The sequence below is a fragment of the Rhinoderma darwinii genome, chromosome 1 (assembly GCF_050947455.1).
Source record: "Rhinoderma darwinii isolate aRhiDar2 chromosome 1, aRhiDar2.hap1, whole genome shotgun sequence".
Taxonomy (NCBI): Eukaryota; Metazoa; Chordata; class Amphibia; order Anura; family Rhinodermatidae; genus Rhinoderma; species Rhinoderma darwinii.
Genome location: NC_134687.1, coordinates 150,787,372 through 150,806,034, shown reverse-complemented (window position 1 = coordinate 150,806,034; position 18,663 = coordinate 150,787,372). Strand labels below are relative to the sequence as shown.

Sequence of the window (18,663 nt, the reverse complement as noted above, 5' to 3'; positions counted from 1 at the left end):
TGACCCCACAATATAATGCCCCCATAGCTGCCCCCACAGTATAATGCCATCCATAGCTGTCCCCTCAGTATAATGCCCCCTACAGTATAATGCCCCCATAGCTGCCCCACAGTATAATGCACCCATACAGTATAATGCCCCCATAGCTGTCCCCACAGTATAATGTCTCAAAAGCTGTCCCCAAAGTATAATGCCGCCCATAGCTGTCCCCACAGTATAATGCCCCCACAGTATTATGCCCCACTATATAGTAAAATGCTCCTATAGCAGCCAACATACCAGCCCCCCTTCCCTACCCAGTATAATGCCCGATAGTGCCTAATAGAAAAATAATAACAATTACTTACCTATCCCCGTTCCCACGACGGATGGAGGATCCTTCTCCTCCAGTCTGTGCTGTGAGTGCAGACAGGCAATGACGTCCACTACATCGCTCCTGCCTGCGCCGAACCGCTCATGGCAGAGTGAATTCTGGAGCGCGGAGCTGTCAGCTCCTTGTTACAGCAATCAGGAAGCGGCACCAGTGCGGTGAGCACTGTGTGGCTACGGGGGCCCCGTGGGCCTCTCAGTTTTAGGGGCCCGGTCGCAATTGAGACCGTTAAGACCCCTAGAGCTAGGCCACTGTATACAGTAGCCTATGGCAGAGCAGGGAGATACCTCCCTGCTCTGTCATAGTGTTCAATAGTATCTGCATCTGAAGGATGCAGACACTATTGAATGTGGCGTCGCTATCGCTGTAGCAGCCATAGCGGCCTCTAGCGGAGCCTCCGGGCATGGGGGTCCTGTGCCGGCTGGCGGCACGGGCTCCCTGATGCAGCGGGCCACGTAGCAGCCGCTATGGCTGCCACAGCAGTTGTTACGCCACTGGCGGTGCCATATATGTAGATGTAAACTGCTGTTTGGGCATGCTGCAGGGCTCAGAAGGGAGGGAGCGCCATTTTTGCTTTTGGTGCGTAGATTTAGCTTGGTAGTAGTTCTCTTTGTGGTTTTGGTATTTCAGGTCATAATGCATGGGCATATGTAAGTTGGGCAGAGTACATCAGGGCATAATAAGAGGGTATAATAATGTGGTAAATAAATAATAATCTACAGATGTGTGGCCAGTGTCGTACTGATAAATGGTGCCCGATCTTATCCCCTATTTGGAACACACTTTGCGCATTTTGTGCCACCATATCCTGAGAGCCATAACTTTTTTTTTTGCGACAGAGCAGTGTGAGGGCTTATTTTTTGCGGGACAATCTGTAGTTTTTATCGCTACTATTTTTTGGTGCATGCAACTTTTTGATCGCTTTTTATTCTATTTTTTGAGAGGCGTGGTGACCAAAAAACATAAATTCTGCAACGGTTTTTAATTCTTTTTTTTTTTTTTACGACGTCCTCCGTGCTATATAAATGACATACTTACTTTATCCTGTGGGTCGATTTAATTACGGGAATAACAAATGTATATATACTTTTTTTTATGTTTTACGGCGTTTGCACAATAAAATCACTTTTTTTTAAAAATTATTTCGTTTTTGTGCTGCCATATTCTAAGAGCCATAACTTTTTTATTTTTCCATCAAGAAAGCTATACGAAAACTTGTTTTTTTGCATAACAAACTAGTTTTTATTGGTATTGGTATTTTTAGGTACTTTCGACTATTTGAACCCTTATTATTCCATTTTTTGTGAGGTGAACTGAACAAAAAATAGCAATTCTGGTATTGTTTTTTATTATTTATTTTTACGGCGTTCAACGTGCAGGATAAATAACATAGTATTTTTATAGTTTAGGCCGTTACGGATGCGGCGATACCAATTATGTATACAGTTAGGTCCAGAATTATTTGGACAGTGACACAATCTTCATGATTTGGGCTCTGCATGCCACCACATTGGATTTGAAATGAAACAACTGAGATGAAATTGAAGTGTAGACTTTCAGGTTTAATTCAAGGGGCTGAACAAAAATATCCTGTGAAACGTTTGGGAATTGCAACCATTTTTCTACACAGACTCCTCATTTCAGGGGCTCAAAAGTAATTGGACAAATTAACATTACCATAAATAAAATATATATATTTTTTAATACTTTGTAGAGAATCCTTTGCTGGCCATGACTACCTGAAGTCTGGAACCCTTGGACATCACTAAACGCTGGGTTTCCTCCTTTGTGATGGTTTGCCAGGCCTTTACTGCAGCGGTCTTCAGTAGTTGCTTGTTTGTGGGTCTTTCTGCCTTAAGTTTTGCCTTAACTCCTTAACGCCGAAGGACGGATATATCCGTCCTCAGCAGCTGCTAGTTCGCGCAGGAGGACGGATATATCCGTCCTGTGATCGCGCGGGTACTGACAGCGTACCCATGCGATCAGCGGCAGGAGCCCGGCTGTTATACACAGCCTGGCTCCTGCTGCAACTGCCGGAATCGAAGCGCGCTCCGATTCCGGCAGTTTAACCCATTAAATGCCGCTGTCAATAGTGACAGCGGCATCTAATGTGTTTGACAGAGGGAGGGAGCTCCCTCTGTCACCCGATCGGCGCCCCTGCAAACAAATCGCGGGTCGGCGTCGGGTTTCCATGACAGCCGGGGGTCTAACAAAGACCCCCAGGTCTGTCTTCAGCATCTGCCTGTTAGGCGATGCCAGAGGCATGACCTAATAAGTTGCCTGTCAGTTTTACACTGACAGGCAATAATGCTTTTGTATACTAAGTATACCAAAGCATTATATATGCGATCAACAGATCGCATAGTGAAGTGTCCTGATGGGACTTTAAAAAAAAATGACAATCAGTTAAATAAAGTTTGTGAAAAAAAAATAAAAAATAATTACAGTCAAAGTCAAATAAAACTACTTTTTTGGTCCAAAAAGTGGTTTTATTTAGTAAAACTGTCAAAACAAATCACACATACACATATATGGTATCCCCACGATCGTAACAACTTGACCAATAAAATGAACACATTAATTAAACCGCCGGATGAACGGCGTCCAAAGAAAACGCAAAAAACAACGGCAAAATTCTCTCTTTTCTCCCATTCCCCCCATAAAAAATAAAATAAAAGTTAATCTATAAGTCCTATGTACCCTAAAATAGTACTAATGAAAACTACACATTGTCCCGCAAAAATCAAGCCCACATACGACCACATCGACGGAAAAATAAAAACGTTACGGCTCTTGGAATGCGGCGATGCAAAAACAAGTAATTTTTTTCTAAAAGGGTTTTTACTGTGCAAACGTAGGAAAAACATATAATCCTTTACATATTTGGTATCCCCGTAATCGTGCCGACCCATAGAATAAAGTTAGCATGTTATTTACGCTGCATAGTAAACGGCGTAAATTTATAACGTGAAAATTAATGCTGGAATAGCTGCTTATTTTCAATTCTCTCCTAAAATAAAGTTAATAAAAGTTAATCAATATGTTATAAGCATCTAAAAATGGTACAATTACAAAATACAACTTGTCCCGCAAAAAACAAGCCCTTATACGGCTATGTCGACGGAATAAAAAAAAAGTTACGACTCTTGGAATGCGACCGTGAAAAAACAAAAAATAATCCTTGGTCATTAACGTGCAAAATGGCCCGGTTATTAAGGGGTTAAGCAAGTGAAATGCAGCTCGATCGGGTTGACATCTGGTGATTGACTTGGCCATTGCAGAATATTCCACTTCTTTGCCTTGAAAAACTCCTGGGTTGCTTTCGCAGTATGTTTTGGGTCATTGTCCATCTGTGCTGTGAAGCGACGTCCAATCAACCTTGCTGCATTTGGTTGAATCTGAACAGAAAGTAAATCCCTGAACACTTCAGAATTCATACGGCTGCTTCTGTCTTCAGTCACATCAATAAACACTCGTGACCCAATGCCTTTGGTAGCCATGCATGCCCATGCCAACACTCTGCCTCCACCATGTTATACAGAGGATGTGATGTGCTTTGGATCATGAGCCGTTCCAAGCCTTCTCCATACTTTCTTCCTCCCATCATTCTGGTACAGGTTGATCTGTCCAAAGAATGCGTTTCCAGAACTGGGCTGGCTTTGGATGTTGTTTGGCAAAGTCTAATCTGGCCTTTCTATTTTTGAGGCTGATTAATGGTTTGCACCTTGTGGTGAACCCTCTGTATTTGCTCTCATGAAGTCTTCTCTTTATGGTAGACTTAGATACTGATCCACCTACTTCCAGGAGAGTGTTCTTCACTTGGGTAGATGTTGTGAAGGGGTTTTTCTTCATCATGGAAAGGATTTTGGGATCATCCACTGCTGTGGTCTTCCGTGGACATCCAGGCCTTTTGGAGTTCACGAGATCACCGATGCGCTCTTTTTTTTCAAGAATGTACCAAACTGTTGATTTGGCCACTCCTAACATTTGTGCGTTCTCTCTGATGGATTTCTTCATTTATTTCAGCCTAACGATGGTCTGTTTCACTTGCATTGAGAGCTCCTTTGACATCATATTGTGGTTTCACAGCAACAGCTTCCAAATGCAAATACCACACCTGGAATTAACTCCATACCTTTTACCTACTTAATTGATGTTGGATTAACGATTAAATAGTCCATACAGCCCATTAAATAGCTTTTGAGATAATTGTCCAATTACCTTTGGTCCCTTGAAAAAGAGGCAGCTACATATTAAAGAGCTGTAATTCCTAAACCCGTCCTCAAATTAGGATGTGAATACCCTCAAATTAAAGCTGAGAGTTTTCACTTTAAGCTCATATTATATAACTGTGTATTCATTGTTTTAGTAAACAGCTAAAATGACAAAACTTGTGTCACTGTCCAAATAATTCCGGACCTAACTGTAGTTTATTAATTTTTATCACTTTTTTCTAACAATAAAGGACTTGATAAGGAAAAAAGGCAAATTTTTAATTTTATTACATGAAACTTTTACTTTTTTAGTTTTGTACATCATTTTTTTAAACTTTTTTTTTTTAATCCCATTAGAGACTTGAAGGTCCAACTGTGATTGTTGTTATAATACCTTGCAATACTGATGTATTGCAGGGTATTATACCGGTCAGTGTCCCTTTGGAAGGTAGCATATTAGGTCCTGCCTCTGGCAGGGCCTAATCGCCTTCCGTAGATGGCAGACCTGGAGGCCAGTGTTAGGGTATGTTCACACGAGGGCGTCCGTAACGGATGAAATTACGGGGATGTTTCAGCCTGAAAACATCCCCGTAATTTCAGCCGTAACGGCATGTGCAGGCGCTTGAACGCCGCGTCAATTACGGACGTAATTGGCGCTGCTATTCATTGGAGTAAATGAATAACGGCTCCAATTACGGCCTAAGAAGTGACAGGTCACTTCTTTGACGCGGGCGTCTATTTACGCGCCGTCATTTGACAGCGGCGCGTAAATTACGCCTCGTGTGAACAGACAAACGTCTGCCCATTGCTTTCAATGGGCAGATGTTTGTCAACGCTATTTAGGCGCTATTTTCAGACGTAATTCGGGGCAAAAACGCCCGAATTACGTCCGTAAATAGGCCGTGTGAACATACCCTTAAACCTCTGGTTGCCATAGCAATCGAGTCGGGGGCGCCGATGGTGTTGTATCCCCTTAAAGAGGCTCTGTCACCAGATTTTGCAACCCCTATCTGCTATTGCAGCAGATAGGCGCTGCAATGTAGATTACAGTAACGTTTTTATTTTTAAAAAACGAGAATTTTTGGCCAAGTTATGACCATTTTTGTATTTATGCAAATGAGGCTTGCAAAAGTACAACTGGGCGTGTTTAAAGTAAAAGTCCAACTGGGCGTGTATTATGTGTGTTACATCTAGGCGTGTTTACTTCTTTTACTAGCTGGGCGTTCTGACGAGAAGTATCATCCACTTCTCTACACAACGCCCAGCTTCTGGCAGTGCAGACACAGCGTGTTCTCGAGAGATCACGCTGTGTCGTCACTCACTTCCTGCCCCAGGTCCTGCATCGTGTCGGACGAGCGAGGACACATCGGCACCAGAGGCTACAGTTAATTCTGCAGCAGCATCGGTGTTTGCAGGTAAGTCGATGTAGCTACTTACCTGCAAACGCTGATGCTGCTGCAGAATCAACTGTAGCCTCTGGTGCCGATGTGGCCGACACGATGCAGGACCTGGGGCAGGAAGTGAGTGACGTCACAGCGTGATCTCTCAAGAACACACTGTGTGTCTGTGCACTGCCAGAAGCTGGGCGTTCTGAAGAGAAGTGGATGATACTTCTCGTCAGAACGCCCAGCTAGTAAAAGAAGTAAAAACGCCCCGATGTACGCACATAATACACGCCCAGTTGTACTTTTACTTTTCAACACGCCCAGTTGTATTTTAGAAAGCCTCATTTGCATAAATACAAAAATGGTCATAACTTGGCCAAAAATGCTCGTTTTTTTAAAATAAAAACGTTACTGTAATCTACATTGCAGCGCCTATCTGCTGCAATAGCAGATAGGGGTTGCAAAATCTGGTGACAGAGCCTCTTTAAATGCGCCGATCGCTATTGACCGCCGCATTTAAGGGGTTAATCGGCAGGGACCACCGTGATCGGTCCCCGTGGTACGACCTGTGATAACTGCTGTATGAGACAGCAGTTATCACAGCTCATAAAAAATGCATTGGGAGGAAATGGTGCCGAGTTTCATCCGCAATATACTATTACTGAGCAGAGCGGAAAGGGGTTCAGATGCATTTTTTGCATGGCTTATTTTATGGCCCCACAGTGTCTTTGCAATTAACTGACCAGTAGTGCTAAAACATGAGAATCAGTCCAAAAACTCCACCAATGCTGAAAATAGACATCCCACGGTATTCAATAAGGTATATATTGGAAAGTAAGGGCCTTTTTGTTATTTTCAATTTTTATTGGAACATAATGGAAAAAAACAAAATTTTTTTAAAAATTTGGTGCTGTTTCACCTTTACTTATTTGTGCATGCTATTTGCTGCCTAGCAAGATCAACCTAATATTTGTACGCCAACTTCTGCTGAGTAAAATTATATCTTATTTGTGCACGTAACCCACTTATAGGGTATTTGACCCTTTCAGGATTGAGCTAATTTTGGCCTTCAGGACCAGCCCCATTTTTTAAAATCTGACATGTGTCATTTTATGTGATAATAACTCTGGAATGATTTTACCTATCCAAGTGATTCCGGGATTGTTTTCTCATGACATATTGTACTTTATGATAGTGGAAAAATGTCATCAATAAATGTATTGCTTATTTGTGAAAAACACCAAAATGTAAAGAAAATGTGCAAAAAAATTCTTATTTTTCTAATTTTAAATGTATCTGCTTGTAAAACAGATAGCAATACCACAGAAAATAGTCACTATTTTACATATTCCATATGTCTACTTCATGTTTGCATCGTTATTTGAACAATATTTTATTTTTCTAGGAAGTTACAAGACTTAGAACTTTAGCAGCAATTTCTCACATTTTCAAGAAAATTTTAAAAGGCTATTTTTCAAGGACCAGTTCAGTTTTGAAGTGGCTTTGAGGGCCTTATATACTAGCTAGACCCCATTAATCACCCCCATTTAAAAAACTGCACCCCTCAAAGTATTCAAAACAGCATTCAGAAAGTTTCTTAACCCTGAGGGTATGTGCACACACACTAATTACGTCCGTAATTGACGGACGTATTTCGGCCGCAAGTAGTGGACCGAACTCAGTGCAGGGAGCCGGGCTCCTAGCATCATACTTATGTACGATGCTAGGAGTCCCTGCCTCTCCGTGGAACTACTGTCCCGTACTGAAAACACGATTACAGTACGGGACAGTTGTCCTGCAGAGAGGCAGGGACTCCTAGCATCGTACATAAGTATGATGCTAGGAGCCCGGCTCCCTGCACTGTGTTCGGTCCGGTACTTGCGGCCGAAATACGTCCGTCAATTACAGACGTAATTAGTCTGTGTGCACATACCCTTAAGCGTTTCACAGGAATGAAAGCAATGTAGAGGGGAAATTTACAAATTAAATTTTTTTTGCCGAAATTCATTTGTAATACATTTTTTACTGTAACACAGAAAGTTTTACCAGAGAAACGCAACTTAATATTTATTGCCCAGATTCTGCAGTTTTTAGAAATATCTGACATGTGGCATGTCAGGTTTGAAGAGGTCTTGTGGGGCCAAAACAGTGGAAAATCCCCCAAATTTACACTGTTTTGGAAACAACACACCTCAAGGAGTTTATTTAGAGGTATAGTTAGCATCTTGACTCCACAGGTCTTTTCCTAAATTTATTGGAGTTAGTCTGTGAAAATGAAAATCTACTTTTTTTCTGAAAAAACATAGAAATTTGTACTCTTTACAAGGAATAAAGAATAAAAAGCACACAAAAACTTGTAACTCTATTTCTCCTGATTACGGAAATACCCCATATGTGGGAATAAACGGCTGTTTGAACCCACGGCAGGGCTCAGAAGGAAAGGAGTGCCATTTGGATTTTGGAGCGCAGATTTTGCTAGTTTGGTTTTCGGTGCCATGTCGCGTTTGCAACACCCTGGAGGGACCAAAACAGTGGAAACCCCCCCCAAAGTGACCACATTTTGGAAACTACACCCCTCAAGGAATTCTTCTAGGGTTATAGTTAGCATTTTGACCCCACAGGTTGTTTAGTGAATTTAGTGGAATTAGACTGTGTCCTGCCTTTTTTTCTGAAAAAATATAGAAATGTTTAATTTTTACAATGAATAAAGGAGAAAAAAACCCGCAAAATTTGTAAAGCAATATTGCTGATTACGACAATACCCCATATGTGGTAATAAACTGCTATTTGGACCCACAGAAGAGCTCAGAATGGAAGGTGTTAGGGATCTGCCAGGTACTTCATCTAGGTATACTCCTGGGATTAATCAATCCACACCTGAGGCCAGACCTGTTCGACTGACACCATCTCCCACCAACCAGGGTGGCAGGCTCAGGAGTGGGAGAGCCTATCGCGGCCTGGTCAGTCGGAGTTAGCTCCGCCCCCTGTCCTTTATTACCTGCCCTGTTCTCTCCCTCAGTGCTTGTAATTCTTTTGGATTCCTGGCCCCACTGCTGCTTGCTCCAGCCTGCTTCTGCCGTGCTTCTGCCTTGCTGCAGTTCTGCTTGACCTGCTTTGCTTTGCCCCTGGCTTGCTTCTGTCTCCGTGCCCGCTCGGGTGTACTCACTTCGTCCTGGTCCTGACTGTTCGTTCGCCGCTCCGTTTCCTCGTGGCGTTCCGTGGCTACTGCCCCTTCCCTTGCGTGTTCCCTGTTTGTTTTCCTGTGCACTTAGACAGCGTAGGGACCGCCGCCCAGTTGTACCTCATCGCCTAGGGCGGGTCGTTGCAAGTAGGCAGGGACAGGGCGGTGGGTAGATTAGGGCTCACTTTCCCTTCACCTCCTTCCTGCCATTACATAATTACAAGCCCTTACCTAGTCTACCATTTCTCCTACGCTGACGCTATCATGGACCCCCTTGAGACCCTGACCCAGCAGATGCAGGGCCTCTCCCTACAGGTCCAGGCCCTGGCCCAAAGGGTCAATCAGGGTGACGCTGCTTTAGTAGTACCCCTCACCTCACCTCTAGAACCCGACCTCAAGTTACCTGACCGGTTTTCAGGGGACCGTAAGACGTTTCTCTCCTTCCGGGAGAGTTGCAGACTGTATTTCCGCCTAAAGCCCCACTCCTCAGGTTCCGAGAACCAGCGGGTGGGTATCATCATATCCCGACTCCAGGAAGGGCCCCAAGAGTGGGCCTTCTCCTTGGCTCCTGACGCCCCTGAACTTTCCTCTGTTGATCATTTTTTCTCTGCCCTCGGACTCATTTACGACGAGACTGACAGGACTGCTTTAGCCGAGAGTCAGCTGGTGACCTTACGTCAGGGTAGGAGACCGGTTGAGGAATACTGTTCTGATTTTAGGAAGTGGTGCGTAGCTTCTCAGTGGAACGATCCGGCCCTAAGGTGCCAGTTTAGGTTAGGATTATCTGACGCCCTGAAGGATCTGCTGGTTAGCTACCCCTCGTCTGACTCCCTTGACCAGGTTATGGCCCTAGCAGTACGACTTGACCGACGTCTCAGGGAACGTCAGCTAGAACGCTTCAGTGTGCTCCCCTCTGACTTTTCTGCGATCCCCCCCGAGGTCCCGTCTCCTCGCCCCTCCACGGAGGACTCGGAGGTACCTATGCAACTCGGGGCCTCCATGTCCCCTCGACAACGTCGGGAGTTTCGCAGAATGAATGGTCTCTGCTTCTACTGTGGGGACGACAAGCATCTACTGAACACCTGTCCCAGGCGCAAGAATAAGAAGCCGGAAAACTTCCGCGCCTAAGTGATCATCGGGGAGGTCACTTGGGCGCACAGGTATTTCCCGTTAATGTGAAACGCAATAAAATTTTGCTTCCCTTTCAGGTCTCGTTTGCTGGCCGGTCTGCCACGGGCAGTGCTTTCGTGGATTCTGGCTCATCTGCTAATATCATGTCTGTGGAATTTGCTATGTCTCTAAAGATGCCTTGTATTGATTTACCTTATCCTATCCCTGTAGTAGGAATCGACTCAACTCCCCTTGATAATGGTTATTTTACTCAGCATACTCCTGGTTTTGAACTCCTGGTTGGCTCCATGCATTTGGAGCAGTGCTCTGTACTGTTGATGCAGGGATTATCGTCTGATCTGGTATTAGGTCTTCCCTGGTTGCAGTTGCATAATGCCACGTTTGATTGGAATACTGGGGATCTCACCAAATGGGGTAATGAATGTCTTATGTCATGTTTTTCTGTTAACTCTATTTCTCCCCGGGAGGAGGTAAACACGCTTCCTGAGTTTGTTCAGGACTTCGCCGATGTGTTTTCTAAGGAGGCCTCCGAGGTGTTGCCCCCCCATAGAGATTACGATTGCGCCATCGATTTGGTGCCTAGTGCCAAGCTTCCTAAGGGTAGGATATTTAATCTTTCATGTCCTGAACGTGAAGCTATGAGGGTGTATATCCAAGAATGCCTGGCCAAGGGTTTCATTCGCCCCTCGACTTCTCCTGTAGGTGCTGGCTTCTTCTTCGTGGGGAAGAAGGATGGTGGTCTTAGGCCGTGCATTGATTATCGTAACCTGAATAAGGTCACCGTAAGGAACCAGTACCCACTTCCTTTGATTCCGGATCTTTTTAATCAGGTTCAGGGAGCCCAATGGTTTTCTAAGTTCGATCTACGGGGGGCATATAACCTTATCCGCATCAAAGAGGGGGATGAGTGGAAAACTGCGTTCAACACACCCGAGGGTCATTTCGAATACCTGGTCATGCCCTTTGGGTTGTGTAATGCCCCTGCTGTCTTCCAGAATTTTATTAATGAAATCCTGAGAGAGTACCTGGGTAATTTTCTTGTTGTGTACCTTGATGACATACTGGTGTTTTCCAAGGACTGGTCCTCCCACGTGGAGCATGTCAGGAAGGTGCTCCAGGTCCTTCGGGAGAATAATCTGTTTGCTAAGACTGAAAAATGTGTCTTTGGGGTACAGGAGATACCATTTTTAGGGCAAATCCTCACTCCTCATGAATTCCGCATGGACCCTGCCAAGGTTCAAGCTGTGGCGGAATGGGTCCAACCTGCCTCCCTTAAGGCGTTACAGTGTTTTTTAGGGTTCACCAACTATTACAGGAGATTTATTGCCAACTTCTCGGTCGTCGCTAAGCCTCTTACGGACCTTACCCGCAAGGGTGCTGATGTCCTCCATTGGCCCCCTGAGGCCGTCCAGGCCTTTGAGACTCTCAAGAAGTGCTTTATCTCGGCCCCCGTGCTGATTCAGCCCAACCAAGAGGACTTGGGTACCTGCCCGTGATGTTCACGCTGGGGTATTGATCAGGAGGTTCCACCTTCTCTTCCCCACTAAACCGGGTCCCCTTAGTAAGGGTCCGGTGGCCCCTCATAAAAGGGGGAGTACTGTTAGGGATCTGCCAGGTACTTCATCTAGGTATACTCCTGGGATTAATCAATCCACACCTGAGGCCAGACCTGTTCGACTGACACCATCTCCCACCAACCAGGGTGGCAGGCTCAGGAGTGGGAGAGCCTATCGCGGCCTGGTCTGTTGGAGTTAGCTCCGCCCCCTGTCCTTTATTACCTGCCCTGTTCTCTCCCTCAGTGCTTGTAATTCTTTTGGATTCCTGGCCCCACTGCTGCTTGCTCCAGCCTGCTTCTGCCGTGCTTCTGCCTTGCTGCAGTTCTGCTTGACCTGCTTTGCTTTGCCCCTGGCTTGCTTCTGTCTCCGTGCCCGCTCGGGTGTACTCACTTCGTCCTGGTCCTGACTGTTCGTTCGCCGCTCCGTTTCCTCGTGGCGTTCCGTGGCTACTGCCCCTTCCCTTGCGTGTTCCCTGTTTGTTTTCCTGTGCACTTAGACAGCGTAGGGACCGCCGCCCAGTTGTACCTCATCGCCTAGGGCGGGTCGTTGCAAGTAGGCAGGGACAGGGCGGTGGGTAGATTAGGGCTCACTTTCCCTTCACCTCCTTCCTGCCATTACAGAAGGAGCGCTATTTGTCTTTTGGAGCTCAAATTTAGCTGGGATAGTTTTCGGGTGCCATGTTGCATTTGCAAAGCCCCTGAGGTACCAAAACAGTGGAAACACTCCAAAACTGACCCCATTTGGGAAACGACACCCTTTGAGGAATCTATCTAGGGGTATAGTGAGCATTTAGACCCCACAGGTCTTTTGCAGAATTTATTAGAATTAGGCCGTGAAAATGAATATCAACATTTTTTCCACTAAAATGTTCACTTTCTGAGCTTTGCTCGCTTTTAGAGCATAAGAGCGCATACACCTCCTCCAATGAGTACATTTTACATGTCATTCTAGTGATGGGTTTTTTTTTGTCTTATTTTTCTATAGCAGTTTTTATATTTTTTTGTTTTTTACAAGTTTTTTGAATGAAGCACAGCTCAAAATTTACGGCTGTCAGAGAAGCCTCGCAAAATGCGAGGAGCAGCATTTACGTCTGAAACGAGGCAGCTGTTTTCTCCTGAAAACCGTCTGTCTTTTCAGACGGAAAAGCCTGCTACCGTGTGCACACACCCTAAGGCTGGGTTCACACGACCTATTTTCAGACGTAAACGAGGCATATTATGCCTCGTTTTATGTCTGAAAATACGGCTACAACACGTCGGCAAACATCTGCCCATTCATTTGAATGGGTTTGCCGACGTACTGTGCCGACGACCTGTCATTTACGCGTCGTTGTTTGACAGCTGCCAAACGACGACGCGTAAAATGACTGCCTCGTCAAAGAAGTGCAGGACACTTCTTTGAAACGTAATTTGAGCCGTTTTTCATTGAATTCAATGAAGAACAGCTCAAATGATCGGCCGTCAAAGACGCCTCGCATAATGCGAGGAGGAGCTTTTACGTCTGAAACCGCGCAGCTGTTTTCTCCTGAAAACAGTCTGTCTTTTCAGACGTAAAAGACAGTTCTCGTGTGCACATACCCTAAGGGTATGTGCACACGATAACTGCAATTACGTCTGAAAATACGGAGCTGTTTTCAAGGGAAAACAGCCCCTGATTTTCAGACTTTTTTGAGCAACTCGCGTTTTTCGCTGCGTTTTCGCTGCGTTTTTTACGTCCGTTTTTGGAGCTGTTTTCATTGGAGTCTATGAGAAAATGGCTCCAAAAACGTCCAAAGAAATGTCCTGCACTTCTTTGATGAGGCAGTCATTTTACGCGTCGTCGTTTGACAGCTGTCAAACGACGACGCGTAAATTACAGGTCGTCGGCACAGTACGTCGGCAAACCCATTCAAATGAATGGGCAGATGTTTGCCGACGTATTGGAGCCGTATTTTCAGGCGTAAATCGAGGCATAATACGCCTCTTTTACGCCTGAAAATAGGTCGTGTGAACCCAGCCTAACAAAGCTGCTGTTTCAGTCAGTCTCCTCTCTCCTCAGCTAATATCGCTGTGATAGGAGAGTGAAGGGGGCTGAAAGTTTAGCAGCTGGTCAGAAGTTTGTTTGCAAACAAACTTCTCTGTGATCATCATGATTGGACCAATCACGATGATTACATAGCCGCAAACTGAACCGATTCAGCTTTCACTGGGGAGGTCAGCCAGCATGAGGGGGTGAGAGAGGAGAGATGGCCGTGGTAAATCACGATTCAGCGTCTCTACATACTTAACTATGGGATCATCAAAATTGGTTAAATCATGATGATCTTATAGCTGATAACGATTGGTCCTGTTATCATAGGAAAGGTCCCGAGGATGCTGGGAAAGCACGGGGGAGCTTTTCCTGAGAGCGTACACAGATGCATGCTTCAGGAACAGCAGAGTGACTTTAATTAACGTGGCTGTAGCATTAGGCCGGATTCACACGAGCGTGTGTGTTTTGCGCGGGCAAAAAACGCAGCGTTTTACATAACATAACAGCTCCGTGTGTCAGCAGCGTATGATGCGTGGTTGCGTGATTTTCGCGCAGCCGCCATCATTATGACATTATGATAAAATCAGCGCCAAATAACAATGTAATGAACTGACCCTAAGAAGGATCCAGAAAACCGACAAAGTAGGACACACAGATTCAAGAACTATATATATATATAAACATAGCTTGTCCATTGTGTGTACTCCGATGTAAGCTGTTCTACTGTAAAAAATAGCCAATTTCATACTGGTCTCATTACATCAGTTACATAAATTATTGTAAGCTATGTGACCTACTATAACAGCCAACGTGATATATCACTGGTACATATTCTTACAATATCTGTATATACAAATTGTTACACATCTATTTGTTTCACTGTAAATCGCTCAAATATTAGCACTGTCAATGTTTCCTTGCATAAAAAAAATGAAGAGCTAACCTTGCAATAAAAAACTGCAATAAGAAAACACTACCTATTCAGCCATGTATACATCAGTAAAGCCCATATGGCACGCTACTTCCTTGTGTCCTTACAGTACGCCGATAATTCGCTGTTGTGGAGATAATTCTCCTTCTGATTACAGACTTTTGAGAGGTTTGTGACAATGAACAATAAAAGATTTGTGTTAGATTTTAATAAGTTGTTTATTTTGAGCAGGGTATAGTTACATAGTTACATAGTTACATAGTTAGTACGGCTGAAAAAAGACACATGTCCATCAAGTTCAACCAAGGGAAGGGAAAAGGGAAGGAAAAATTTCTACACATAGGAGCTAATATTTTTTTGTTCTAGGAAATTATCTAACCCTTTTTTAAAGCCATCTACTGTCCCTGCTGTGACCAGCTCCTGCGGTAGGCTATTCCATAAATTCACAGTTCTCACTGTAAAGAAGCCTTGTCGCCTCTGCAGCTTGAACCTTTTTTTCTCCAGACGGAGGGAGTGCCCCCTTGTTTTTTGAGGGGGTTTTACAAGGAACAGGATTTCACCATATTTTTTGTATGTGCCATTAATATATTTATATAAGTTAATCATGTCCCCCCTTAGTCGTCTTTTTTCAAGGCTAAATAGGTTTAATTCTTTCAATCTTTCCTCATAACTTAAATTCTCCATGCCCCTTATTAGCTTCGTTGCTCTTCTTTGTATTTTTTCCAACTCCAGGGCATCCTTTCTATGAACTGGAGCCCAGAACTGAACTGCATATTCTAGATGAGGCCTCACTAATGCTTTGTAAAGTGGCATTATTACATCCCTGTCCCGCGAGTCCATGCCTCTTTTAATACACGACAATATCCTGCTGGCCTTTGAAGGATATAGGAAAGGTATACAGGAAAGGTATACGTCGGATTTCCCGATGTATAACTCCAACGTAATCCTCTGACAAATGCCACGGCGGCAGCCCATAGGCTACTTAAGAAAAAAAGTAAAAAAATGTACGCATGGTATTCTTTTTTTTGCTGGATGCCTCTGTGTGGAATAGCATAATCGACTATGCTATTCCATACAGGGGGAAAAAAGGTATACCAAATCATATGCAAAATACACAGCATAAGAATAAAAAGATTCATTCATCCTGTGCTCTTAGGGTATGTGCACACACACTATTTACGTCCGTAATATACGGACGTATATCGGCAGCAAATACCGGACCGAACACACTGCAGGGAGACGGGCTCCTAGCATCATACTTATGTACGATGCTAGGAGTCCCTGCCTCGCTGCAGGACAACTGTCACGTACTGAAAACATGATTACAGTACGGGACAGTTGTCCGGCAGCGAGGCAGGGACTCCTAGCGTCGTACATAACTATGATGCTAGGAGCCCGGCTCCCTGCACTGAGTTCGGTCCGGAACTTGCGGCCGAAATACGTCCGTATATTACGGACGTAATTAGTGTGTGTGCACATACCCTTAGGAGAGAGCAAGTATAGTGAACTCCTGGGAACACAACTGCTTCTGGAGCAGTAACATCTAAGGGGATGTTCAGACGCTTAACCAAAAATGTCTGAAAATACGGAGCTGTTTTCAAGGGAAAACAGCTCCTGATTTTCAGACGTTTTTTAAGCCACTCGCGACTTTCGCAGCGTTTTTTACGGCCGTTTTTGGAGCTGTTTTCAATAGAGTCAATGAAAAACGCTTTCAAAAACGTCCCAAGAATTGTCCTGCACTACTTTTGACGAGCCGTTATTTTACAGCAACGCGTAAAATAAAGGCTCGTGGGAACAGAACATCGTAATTCCCATTAAAAGCAATGGGCAGATGTTTATATACGTATTAGGGGCGTTTTTTCAGGCGTAATTCGAGGCGTAATACGCCCGAATTACGTCTGAAAACAGTGCGTCTGAACATACCCTCAGAGTGCAGCTGCCCTGGAAAAGGCTAATTCTACAAATCTATGCTACTGGATGGAAAAGTGTCTCACAGCGACTAATCTTCCTCTGACTTGGGCATTAAACATGCATGCTTAGCCGATCTATATATGCTTGGTGATGTTTTTAGTAATGGCTTTCCTGAGTACAGGTGATGGGATCCATCCCATTCTTGGCACTAAATATATGGCTGATTGAGGTAAGATCCAGAAGACAGATCTGCAAAGAACAGCGGATTGCCAGAGAAGGGTTGTCTTGGTTCTCAACTCCTAGTAGTAGAACTGCAGCACTGTAAATGCCCATAATCAACGCCGTTATCCATTAACTAATAAAAAAATAATATTTTTTTTTAGTCTTCCACATTAAGATGTACGTATTAGATGACATAACAATTTTTGTTATGAGAATAGTTATTGTTCACATAAAATAACTTTCGAAAGAGATGGTAGGAATCCAGTACTTACTATCAGAGGGTACAGAAGAGCGCTGCCTTGAACCAGTGTGCAGTGTAGTCCCTGCCGCAGGTCTGAACTGAAAAGCTCATGCAGTTAGCCATGTAGAAGTTGCTATGGTTACATAATTTGGAAACATTCAGTGGCACTGGGAAAGAAGAGCTAGAACAATAGGGAATGCAAATACCTTTCTACAGAGATCACTGACCTTTTTAGTGCCATATACGTCTTAACATAATCTCTGTAAACAGGACAAAGGCAAAAAGTGGCATTGCTCAATTACATGTCCTTCCTATAGTCACAGCTTTCAATGTGTGAAAAGACATGATTAGAATTAAAGAAATATAAAGTTTCTGTACGGTTTTGAAATCCAAAAGGGTCCATAAATATTTTTGAAGAGATTTCTGATAAAATGATAATGCAGATAAGCTATGTATAATATTTTTTAAAGGGATTGTCCGCTTGCGACCAATCTATTTTCTTATAAAGATTCCTTGAAATTGAGCTGATTAAAGGGTTTCGTGCTGCTGGGACTCCAGCGATCAGATGTAATCTGACTGCAAGTGTTCAATTCCCCTGCATCACTACCACAGGGCAAAGTAAGTTGAAATTAATGGGTTGTCTATGTAATGTATGGACATTTTGGCTCTTCCATGAGATGCTCTCTGAATAGAAGTTCTCCGCTCTGGCTAACAGATGAGGCTATCCTTTACTAAATTAGAATGCGTTAATAGTGTTTAAAAATTATTTTTCAAAACCAGACAAACTCTGATGAAGGGGCCGTGGAGATCCTGCTAGTGCTGCAGTCTCTTTATTGCTTACCAGACACAGCTCTGTACATTTGGTAGTGGCCGTGGCCGCTTCAACCAGCTGATCAGTATGTATTTTTTGTTATGGTGAACCATTTTTTAAATAAATATAATAATTTTCAATAAAAAATGTGGTTTATTATTAATTAATGGGGTTTTCCCACTTTCTGAAAACTGATGACCTATCCACCAGATAGATAATCAGTATAAGATCGGTACGTATCCGACACCGGGACCCTGAACCGATCCAGCACTCTGGCTGCCTCCGAGCGCTGGACGATGTTGCCGGAAGCAGATGGCTCTGGTCACAGAATAGCGGCCGAGCTGCAGTACTGTATTCAAGTGAATAGGAGCAGAGCTGCCGTTCCACCGAACGGCCGCTATGCAGTGGTCGGAGCCATCTGTTTCCGGGTCCAACTACTGCATCCCGTTCCAAACATCCGGTGCACGGAGGCAGCCAGAGTTGCGGATCAGTGCAGGGTCCGGATGTCGGACACGCACCGATCATATACTGTTGACCCATACAGTGGATAGGTCATCATTTTCCAGAAAGTGGACAAACCCTTAAAAGAGACTCTGTCACCAGATTCTCAAATCCCTATCTCCTATTGCATGTGATCGGCGCTGCAATGTAGAGAACAGTAACGTTTTGTTTTTTTTTAAACTTTCATTTTTGGCCAAGT

At 44.1% G+C, this 18,663-nt stretch overlaps 1 protein-coding gene across 1 annotated transcript in view; it reads right to left on the bottom strand.

The window, feature by feature from the left end:
• LOC142737618 (cilia- and flagella-associated protein 337-like) overlaps positions 1–17,232 on the bottom strand; it is a 92,884-nt gene extending 75,652 nt beyond the window's left edge. The window contains exon 1 of the mRNA XM_075849709.1: positions 17,184–17,232. The gene's annotated coding sequence lies outside the window, so the exon portion shown is untranslated. The remainder of the gene's footprint in view (positions 1–17,183) is intronic.
• Positions 17,233–18,663: the final 1,431 nt, after the last annotated feature.